Source organism: Symphalangus syndactylus, chromosome 20 (genome assembly GCF_028878055.3).
Source record: "Symphalangus syndactylus isolate Jambi chromosome 20, NHGRI_mSymSyn1-v2.1_pri, whole genome shotgun sequence".
Classification (NCBI taxonomy): Eukaryota; Metazoa; Chordata; class Mammalia; order Primates; family Hylobatidae; genus Symphalangus; species Symphalangus syndactylus.
In genome coordinates this window covers 51,961,123-51,971,319 of record NC_072442.2, presented here as the reverse complement: position 1 = coordinate 51,971,319, position 10,197 = coordinate 51,961,123, and the positions used below count along the sequence as shown (strand labels likewise).

Below are 10,197 nucleotides of genomic sequence, written 5' to 3'. Positions count from 1 at the left end.
AGACAGTCCATGTTCATGGATTGGAAGACATTATTATTAAGATGGCAATACTACCCAAATTGATCTACATATTCAATGCAATCTCTCAAAATTTTGCAAAAATTGACAAGCTGATCCTAAAAATTATGTGGAAATGCAGAGGACCCAGAATAGCAAAAACAATCCTGAAAAAGAAAAACAAGGCCGGGTGCGGTGGCTCACGCCCGTAATCCCAGCACTTTGGGAGGCCGTGGTGGGCAGATCACAAGGTCAGGAGATCGAGACCATCCCGGCTAACACGGTGAAACCCCATCTCTACTAAATATATAAAAAATTAGCCAGGCGTGGTGGGTGCCTGTAGTCCCAGTTACTCGGGAGGCTGAGGCAGGAGAATGGCATGAACCTGGGAGGCGGACCTTGCAGTAAGCCGAGATTGCGCCACTGCACTCCAGCCTGGGCGAGAGTGCGAGACTCTATCTCAAAAAAAAAAAAAAAAAAAAAAAAAAAAATTTGAAGGACTAACACCTCTTTTTTTCCCTTTATTTTTATTTGTTATTTTTAAATTTTTGCTTTAAATTTAAATTTTTTGTTATTTTTAAATTTCTTGATTTCAAAACTTATTACAAAACTATAGTAATCAAGACAATGTGGTACTGGCATAAGGGCAGACATATAAATTGATGAATTAGAACTGAGAATCCAGAAATAAATCCTTACATGTATAGTCAATTGGTATTTGACAGGGGTTCCATGATAATTTAATGGGAGAAAGAATAGCCTTTTTAACAAATGCTCCTGGGACAGCTGGGTATCTACATGCAAAAGAATTAAGTTGAACTACTACCTCAAGTCATATACAAAAATCAACTCAAAATGGATCAAACACCTAAATGTAAGAGCTAAAACTATAAAAATCTTAGAAGAAAACACAGGTTGTAAATCTTCATGACCTTAGGCAACAATTTCTTTTCTTTCTGTTTTTTTTTTTTTTTTGAGACAGTCTTGCGCTGTTGCCCAGGCTGGAGTTCAATGGCGCGTTATCTTAGCTCACTGTAACCTCTGCCTCCCGGGTTCAAGCGATTCTCCTGCCTCAGCCTCTCCAGTAGCTGGGAATACAGGCATGTGCCATCACGCCCCTAGCTAATTTTTGTATTTTTAGTAGAGACGGAGTTTCACCATGTTGGCCAGGCTGGTCTCAAACTCCTGACTTCATGATCTTCTCACCTCGGCCTCCCAAAGTGCTGGGATTACAGGCATGACCCACCACACCCGGCCAACAATTTCTTAACTATGACACCAAAAACCCAAGGAATCAGATAAAAAAATAGATACACTGAACTTCATAAAAGTTAAAAACTTTTGTACATCAAAGGGCACTATCAAGAGAATAAAAAGACAGTTCACAAAATGGGAGAAAATATTTGTAAATCATGTATCTAATAAAAGTCTGGTGTCCAGGCTGGGTATGGTGGTTCACACCTGTAATCCCAGCACTTTGGGAGGCTGAGGTGGGCAGATCACCTGAGCTCAGGAGTTTGAGAATAGCCTGACCAACATGGTTAAACCCCATCTTTACTAAAAATACAAAAATTAGCAGGGCATGGTGGCAAGTGCCTGTAATCCCAGCTACAGGGGAGGCTGAGGCACGAGAATGGCTTGAACCCGGGAGGCAGCAGTTGCGGTGAGCCGAGATCATGCCACTACACTCCAGCCTGGGTAACAATGAGACCCTGTCTCAAAAAAAAAAAAAAAAAAAAAAAAAGACAAGTAATCCAATTTTTAAAATGGGCAAAGGACTTGAATAGACACTTCTTCAAAGAAGATATACAAAAGCAAGTTGCGTAGCTTGTAACTTGATCCTGTGTAGAGAGGTGAAGTGGCTGAGGCTGCAGGTGACTGGATGACCTTCCCAGAGCCACCACACATAGCTGGTAAGTGGCAGAGCTGGATCTTAAGCCAGGTGTGTTTGCATTCCTGCTGCCCCTCTGGTGATGCTCACACCATGCCCATCCCAGGGCCAGATCTGCATGTGGATCCTTGCTAAGGAAAAGGACATGGAGGTCTTTCTTAGGCTATTTCTACCCAATGTTGATGTCCTTCAAAGATATCAGATCTCACTTCACACATGAGTGGGTGCTGGGGAGGACTGAAGGTTTCCAGCCTTCTGGAGTAAGATGAAGAGTTGCCTCAGGGAGACCTTGGATTTAGGCTCTGGGTAGAGGCCAGCACTGAAGCGCTAAGCTCCAAGGGGAAAGTTCCAGGTGGGATAACATACACATTACATATGGACATCCTGCATTTCTCTTTTCTTTCCTGTCTGTGTGGCTCCTTTTAAATTTTTTGTAGAGATGGGGCCTTGCTGTGTTGCCCAGGCTGGTCTCAAACTCCTGGGCTCAAGCGATCCTCCTGTCTCAGCTTCCCAAAGCACTGGGACTACAGGCATGAGCCACAGTGCCTGGCCAGCACTGCATCTCTATGGTGTGTTTTGATATGTGCAGGGTGCATCCTCCTTCATTCTTATTCCAAATTTTCTTAGCTTCATCCTTCCCAGAGAACTCAGGCTTACTTGTCAAGTTCCAAACAAGTGCTGTCAGGCCAGCTGTGCTGAACAAACACTCAGGTGGATATTATGGATTTTAGCAGACACTGTTTTCTCTAAATGAAAAAATATGGACATTTTAATGATAGTTTTGAGATTTGGCACTTGAGACTGAGGTCAGGAAAATAACCATAATGCCCAGGGCCTGCTGTTTGTGAGCATTTCAGCTTTTTTGCTGAGCCTGGGCTAATCTAAGTGCCCATGGTGCTCTGCTCCACCCAATGCAAATCATCACCCTTGGAAATTCAAATGTCTCTGGGTAAGATCTGAGTGTGGCAAATGAGTCAGTGAAAGTTCTTCCTGGCCAGGCACAGTGGCTCACGTCTGTAATCCCAGAACTTTGTGAGGCCAAGGCATGCAGATCGCTTGAGCTCAGGAGTTCAAGACCAGCTTGGCCAACACAGCAAAACCCTGTATCTAGGAAAAACGCAAAAATTAGCCAGGTGAGGTGGTGCACACCTGTTGTCCCAGCTCCTCTGGAGACTAGGTAGGAGGATTGCTTGAGCCTGGGAGGCGGAGGGTGCAGTGAGCTGAGATCATGCCACTGCACTCCAGCCTGGGTGACAGAGTGAGACCCTGTCTCAAAATTTAAAAAAAAAAAAAAAAAAAAAGGAGACATATAAACCAATTGTAGTGTCTCACATTCAAATAAACCAACCACAAAGAAAGTATAAAAATTTAAAAAGTTCTTCCTAAGAGGCTCAACCGGGTCGCCCCAGGATGCTCACTGTTTCTAATCACCACAGCCCCGATTCTTCCTCTGCCTTGCAGAGCCCCTGCAGGGTGTGGGGTCAGAGACACATTCTGGTCCAATGCTGCAGCCTTCTGTCAACTGTGTGGCCTCGAGGCAATAGGATAGCTTCAGTTTCCCCAAGCTGACATTTTTTAACATCCTCTTAAACATTTTGGTGGCATTAACCAAAATGTACATTCACATTATTGTGCAACCATCACCTCCATTCACCTCACCTTTCTCATCTTGCAAATCTTAAACTCTGTCCTCATTAAACACTAACTCCCCATTTTCCCCTTCCCCCAGCCCCTGGCAACCACCGTTCTACTTTCTGTCTCTATGAATCTGACTACTCTAGTACCTCATGTAGGTGGAATCACACAGGATTTGTCTTTCTGTGTCTGGCTTACTTCACTCAGCATAACGTCCTCAAGGTTCATCCAGGTTGTAGCACTGTGTCAGAATTTCCTTCCTTTTTAAAGTTGAATAAGATCCCATTATATAGATGAATCATGTTTTGTTTATCCAGTTATCTGTAGATGGACGCTTGGGTTGCTTCTACCTTTCTGCTGTTGTTCAGAGTGCTGCTGTGAATGCGGGTGGGCACCAGGTTGACTTTTGACACCAGGTGGAGGGAGGAGAGCACAGTGCTCCTCGGCCACCTCCACAAGGAAAGCCCTCCTGGCCAGGGCAGTCCCTCATGAACTGGGCTGAGAAGAGCATGGTCAGTGAGTTTCTTCCTTGATGGTTCTACTGCAGCCTCAGCACATCTTGGAGTCCACCCCATGGCTCCTGGGCTCACCTGGTCATTCCATTCACCTGACTCCAGAAAGTGCTCCTGGCTCTTTCCTGTTTTAGTCTGGATGCCACTTCACATTCCACACCACTGTCATCTCCAGAGGGTTCAAACATTCTTAAACTGACCTAAATGTCTACCTCTTCCTGACCCCCAAATTGTCAGTAGTCCACTGGGAACTCACGGTGTCAACTCACGGTGTCATCAGAAAACCCCTACATCCTCCTCAGCCTCTTCTCAGATGTCCCTCCACTCTCTCACTCTGCTAGAAGTCAGGTTCTCCCCTGAAGATGCTGTTTCTCCTGCAGCTCTCTCAAGGGGTGGCTGTTTTTGTCTCCCACACCCTGCCTTCTCTGAGGACCTGCAGCTGGCAGAGCTCTTCTCCCTACTTTTCCAGAATATTCTTCCCCTCTCCTTCCATAACAACCCAGCCTCTCCAAAAGCATGCTTGGGGACCACATCACCCTCGAGCCCTGCTTGCCACAGTCACCTCCAGACCTCCAGCCACTCTGACCACTCAGGGAAGGTTTCTCATCCTCCTCACACTGTCCTTCTGTCGCCAGACACTCCTGTGCTCATTTCTGGCAGCTTCAACAATGTTGCCCATGAATCTTCCTGCCTCTGCTTCCCAATCTCTTCCTCCACAACCCTCTTTCCCTCCAACACACCTGACCCACCTTCATGGAGTCCTGGCCAAGGCTGAGACTTGTCACTCTCAGTAACTGCATCTTCTCCAGAGTTTCTGCTTCAGGTGTCCCCTCTTGGACAACTGCCTCCACCTTGCCAGCCTATTTCCTCTACCTGTCCCCCAGCCTTGTCTGGCTGACATCCAGTCCCGTGCCCTTGTACAGCTGCACCCGCTGTAGGAAGCAATGACACACCTCAGCCGCCAGCCTCCCCATGCTCAGACTCCCTGCTCCATGTGTGCCTGGAATCTGGCTCCTTCCCCATCTCCCTGGCATCCACACAACCTCCCTCACTGGGCATTTTCCCCCACAGGCAAGAGAATGCACTGTTATCTTTCCATACTTTCAGAAAAAAAAAAAAAAAAAAGGAAAGAAAACACTCTCCCTAACCCCACATCCCTTTCCGATGATCTCCTCATTTCTCTGTTCCTCTTTACAGCAAGACTCTCCTCCCAAGTGAGGTCTGCCTTCGGTCCCCATTCCTGACACCACCTTGTAAAGCCACCAGCAACATACGTCTTGCCAAACCCAATGGCCGCCCCTCAGGCCTTGCTTAACCGCTCAGCAGTTTGTCACCCATCACTTCCTCTTTCTTGAAACCCACGGCCTCGGCTGGGCGTGTTGGCTCACGCCTGTAATCCCAGCACTTTGGGAGGCCGAGGCAGGCGGATCACGAGGTCAGGAGATCGAGACCACTGCAAAACCCCGTCTCTACTAAAAATACAAAAAGTAGCCGGGCGTGGTGGTGGGTGCCTGTAGTCCCAGCTACTCGGGAGGCTGAGGCAGGAGAATGGCGTTAACCCAGGAGGCGGAGCTTGCAGTGAGCCGAGATCGTGCCACTGCACTCCAGCCTGGGCGACAGAGCGAGACTCCGTCTCAAAAAAAAAAACAAACAAAAAAAAAACCCACGGCCTCCCTCCTGCCCACCCAGCTCAGCCGCTCCTGGGAGGCCCCAGGGCTTGGTCTTTTTTCTTCTGGTGCTTTAGGCTTCTATATTTCCCTGTCTACTCACCTTCTCCACTTGGATGTGAAAAGCCATCTTGCGCCTGACTCTGGATCCCTGAGTCTTCTCCATGTCAGCAGCAACAGGCACTGAGGGGCATCCCGGATTCCTCTCCTTCCTGCACTCCCCACAGCCGCTCCATCTGCTCTGCCCTTGCTGGGCTGAGTCCCCTCATCTCTCACCTGAACTAATGTAATGGCCTCCTAGCCAGACCTTACTTTTATTTTATTTTATTTTATTTTATTTTATTTTATTTTTTGAGACGGAGTCTTGCTCTTGTTGCTCAGGCTGGAGTGCAGTGGTGCAATCTTGGCTCACTGCAACCTCTGCCTCCCGAGTTCAAGTGATTCTCCTGCCTCAGCCTTGCGAGTAGCTGGCATTACAGGCGCCCGCCACCACACCCAGCAATTTTTTTTTTTTGTTTTTCTGAGACAGGGTCTCACTCTGTTGCCAGACTGGAGTGCAGTGGCTCAAACTCGGCTCACTGCAGCCTCCGCCTCCTGGGTTCCAGGGATTCTCCTGCCTCAGCCTCCCGAGTAGCTGGGACTACAGGCGCATGCCACCACGCCCGGCTAATTTTTTATATTTTTAGTAGAGATGGGGTTTCACCATGTTAGCCAGGATGGTCTCGATCTCCTGACCTCGTGATCTGCCTGCCTCAGCCTCCCAAAGTGCTGGGATTACAGGCGTGAGCCACTGCACCCAGCCTAATTTTTTGTATTTTTAGTAAAGGTGGGGTTTCACAATGTTGGCCAGGCTGGTTTCAAACTCCTGACCTCAGGTGATCTGCCTGCCTCGGCCTCCCAAAGTGCTGGGTTTACAGGCGTGAGCCACCATGCCCAGTCTATTATTTTAAACTCTTGTGCCTCTACAATGACTTCTCTGCATGGCTACCAAAGAGATTGCTTATTTTAAAATTTTTATTTTATTTTTTGAGACAGGGTCTTGCTCTGCTGCCAAAGCCGGAGTGCAGTGATGCAATCATGGCTCACTGTAGCTTCGAACGCCTAGGCTCAAGTAGTCCTCCTGCCTTGACCTCCTGAGTAGCTGAGACCACAGGTACACACTACCATGCCGAGCTGATTTTTAAAATTTTTTTGTAAAGATGGGGTCTCACTATCTTGCCTAGGCTGGTCTCAAACTCTTGAGCTCAAGCGATCCTCCCACCTCGGCCTCCCAAAAAAAAAATTGTTTAGAAATGTAAATTAGGTCCTGCTCAGAACTTTGCCATTCCTCAGATAAAGCCAGGGAGGTTCTGCCCTACCCATCTCTCATGAGCCACTCCCTAGCAGCTGCCTTGCCCATTCTGCTGCTCACACTGGCCTTCTGCTGCCCCCCACACCCTGACCCTCTCCAGTGAACCAGTATGTCCCTGCCACAGGGCCTTTGGACATACTGTGCCCACCCATCAAGCTCTCCCCAGCTTGTCACATGGTTCCCCTGCATACCTTTCAGGTATCTGCTCACATCGTGTCACCCACTCAGGGACTTTCTCTGACCATCCTCCCTAGAATAGCACCCCTCTCCCTGGCTCTTCTTTCCTCGCCTTGCTCTGCTTGTCTTCCTAGTGCTTATCAACACCTGTCATCTTGTGTATTCGGCTGCTTCTTGTCTGCGTCCCCTACCAGAGCGCGAGCTTCAAAAGGGCACAACCCCATTTGTCTCACTTACTGTTCTATCTCCAGCAACTGGCAGGGTGCCTGACACATAGGAGCCTGTAGAGCATCTGCAGAGGAATCTTGGGGCTGCTCAGAAATGTGAGGCTGAAAGCGTGGAAGTAAATAAAACTTTTTATTTTATTTTTTAATTTTTTTTTTATTATTTATTCAGAGGCAAATGCAACCAGCTATTTTAAACAATAAGTTTGTATAAGTAGAAAAAATTGCTTTGGAGAAAAAAATAAGGAATTCCTCTCATCCCATGCCTTACCCCTAAATCGGTTGCTTGTTTTTTTGAGATGGAGTCTTGCTCTGTCGCCCAGGCTGGAGTGCAGTGGCAAGATCTTGGCTCATTGCAAACTCCGCCTCCTGGGTTTAGGCAATTCTCTGCCTCCACCTCCCGAGTAGGTAGGATTACAGGCATGCACCACCGCGCTCGGCTAATTTTTTTTTTTTTTTTTAGTAGAGACGGGGTTTCACCATCTGGGCCAAGCTGGCCTTGAACTCCTGACCTCGTGATCCACTCACCTCGGCCTCCCAAAGTGCTGTCTGGTTTTTACACTTTTGCAAAGGAGGTCACAATTACCAACTCAGGTTAATTATTCAAATATGCAAAAAGAGAACAGTCAAATCCTAGTACTAACTGCATAGAAATACTGACACAGAGTTCACTAACATTTATTACTTCACCTCTATTTGAAGGGAAGACCTCTCATGCAACGTAACAATGAAGCATGCTTAAAATTAATGAAGTTAACATACAACAGTGTTAGATTACTATTTATAAATAGGGAGATACATATAAAAAGAAACTTTCAGGCTGGACTTGGTGGCTCCTGCCTGTAATCCCAGTACTTTGGGAGGCTGAGGTAGCAGGATCGCTTGAGGCCAGGAGTTTGAGACCCCCATTTCTATATATATTTAAAAAGTAGGCTCAATCTCGGCTGACTGCAAGCTCCGCCTCCTGGGTTAACGCCATTCTCCTGCCTCAGCCTCCCGAGTAGCTGGGACTACAGGCATCCACCACCACGCCAGGCTATTTTTTTTTTTTTTTGTATTTTTAGTAGAGACAGGGTTCCACCATGTTAGCCAGGATGGTCTCGATCTCCTGACCTCGTGATCTGCCCGCCTCGGCCTCCCAAAGAATACTGCTTAATTTTTTAACAATAAGCTTGTATTACTATGGGAAAAGTAAATATACTTATTTAAAATGTATATAAATTCATACCCCACCATGTACATCAAGATAAATCCCAAATGCATCAAAGATTTAAGACAAAACAAGAAAGTTCTAAAAGAAAACAATGAAAGTTCTAGAAGAAAGTTCTAGAAGAATGAAAGTTGTAGAAGGTTATAAAGGAGCACACCTTTATAACCTTGGAATGGGGAAGGGCTTTCTAGCTTTGACTTATCCAAAGCCGCAAAAGGGCTAGGCACAGTAGCTCATGCCTGTCATCCCGGCACTTTGTGGGGGCCAAGGCGGGTGGATCACCTGAGGTCAGGAGATCGAGACCAGCCTGGCCAACATGGCGAAAACTTGCCTCTACTAAAAATATAAACATTAGCTGGGTGTGGTGGTGGGTGCCTGTAATCCCAGCTACTCTGGAGGCTAAGGCAGGAGAATGGCTCGAACCTGGGAGGCAAAGGTTGCAGTGAGCCAAGATCATGCCATTGCACTCCAGCCTGGGCAACGAAAGCAAAACTCTGTCTTAAAACAAAACAAAACAATAACAACAACAACAAAAAAAACAAAGCTGCAAAAAAAGAGACAAAAATTTAAAAAATTTTCTGCATGGCAAAAACAAATCATCATAAGCAAAAACAAAGACAATCACTGGGGAAGCTATTTGCACCTCAAATCACAGACATCATCTCTCCAATGTACTAAAAGCTCCAAGATGAGGTTTCCAAACACTCACTAAGAAATATGGGCAATGGGACCGGGCGTGGTGGCTCACGCCTGTAATCCCAGCACTTTGGGAGGCCGAGGCGGGTGGATCACGAGGTCAGGAGATTGAGACCATCCTGGCTAATATGGTGAAAGCGTGTCTCTACTAAAAATACAAAAAAATTAGTTGGGCATGGTGGTGGGCGTCTGTAGTCCCTGCTACTTGGGAGGTTGAGGCAGGAAAATGGTGTGAACCCGGGAGGTGGAGGTTGCAGTGAGCCGAGATCGCGCCACTGCACTCCATCCTGGGTGACAGAGTGAGACTCCATCTCAAAAGAAAAAAAAAAAAAAAATATATATATATATATAAAGAGAGAGAGAGAGAGAGAGAGGCAATGGCATGGTGTGGTGGCTCACGCCTGTAATCCCAGCACTTTGGGAGGCCGAGTCGGGCAGATCACCTGAGGTCAGGAGTTCGAGACCAGCCTGGCCAACATGGTGAAACCCCATCTCTACTAAAAATACAAAAAAAAAAAAAAAATTAGCCATGTGTGGTGGCAGGTGCCTGTAATCCCAGCTACTCGGGAGGCTGAGGCATGAGAATCGCTTGAACCTGGGAGGCAGAGGTTGCAGTGAGCCGAGATCACACCACTGCACTCCAGCCTGGGTGACAGAGCCAGACCCCATCTCAAAAAAAAAAGAAAGAAAGAAATATGGGCAATGAATATGAAAAGGCAGTTCACAGAAAAAGGAACACAAATAGAATTTTAAAACATATTCAGTCTCATTTATAACCAAATGCAAATGAAAACTAAATTCAGACACCACTTCTCACCTATTAGACCGGCAAAAATC

At 46.8% G+C, this 10,197-nt stretch overlaps 1 pseudogene; it reads right to left on the bottom strand.

The window, feature by feature from the left end:
• Positions 1 to 3,739: 3,739 nt before the first annotated feature.
• LOC129470747 (cytospin-B-like) overlaps positions 3,740 to 10,197 on the bottom strand; it is a 121,752-nt pseudogene continuing 115,294 nt past the window's right edge.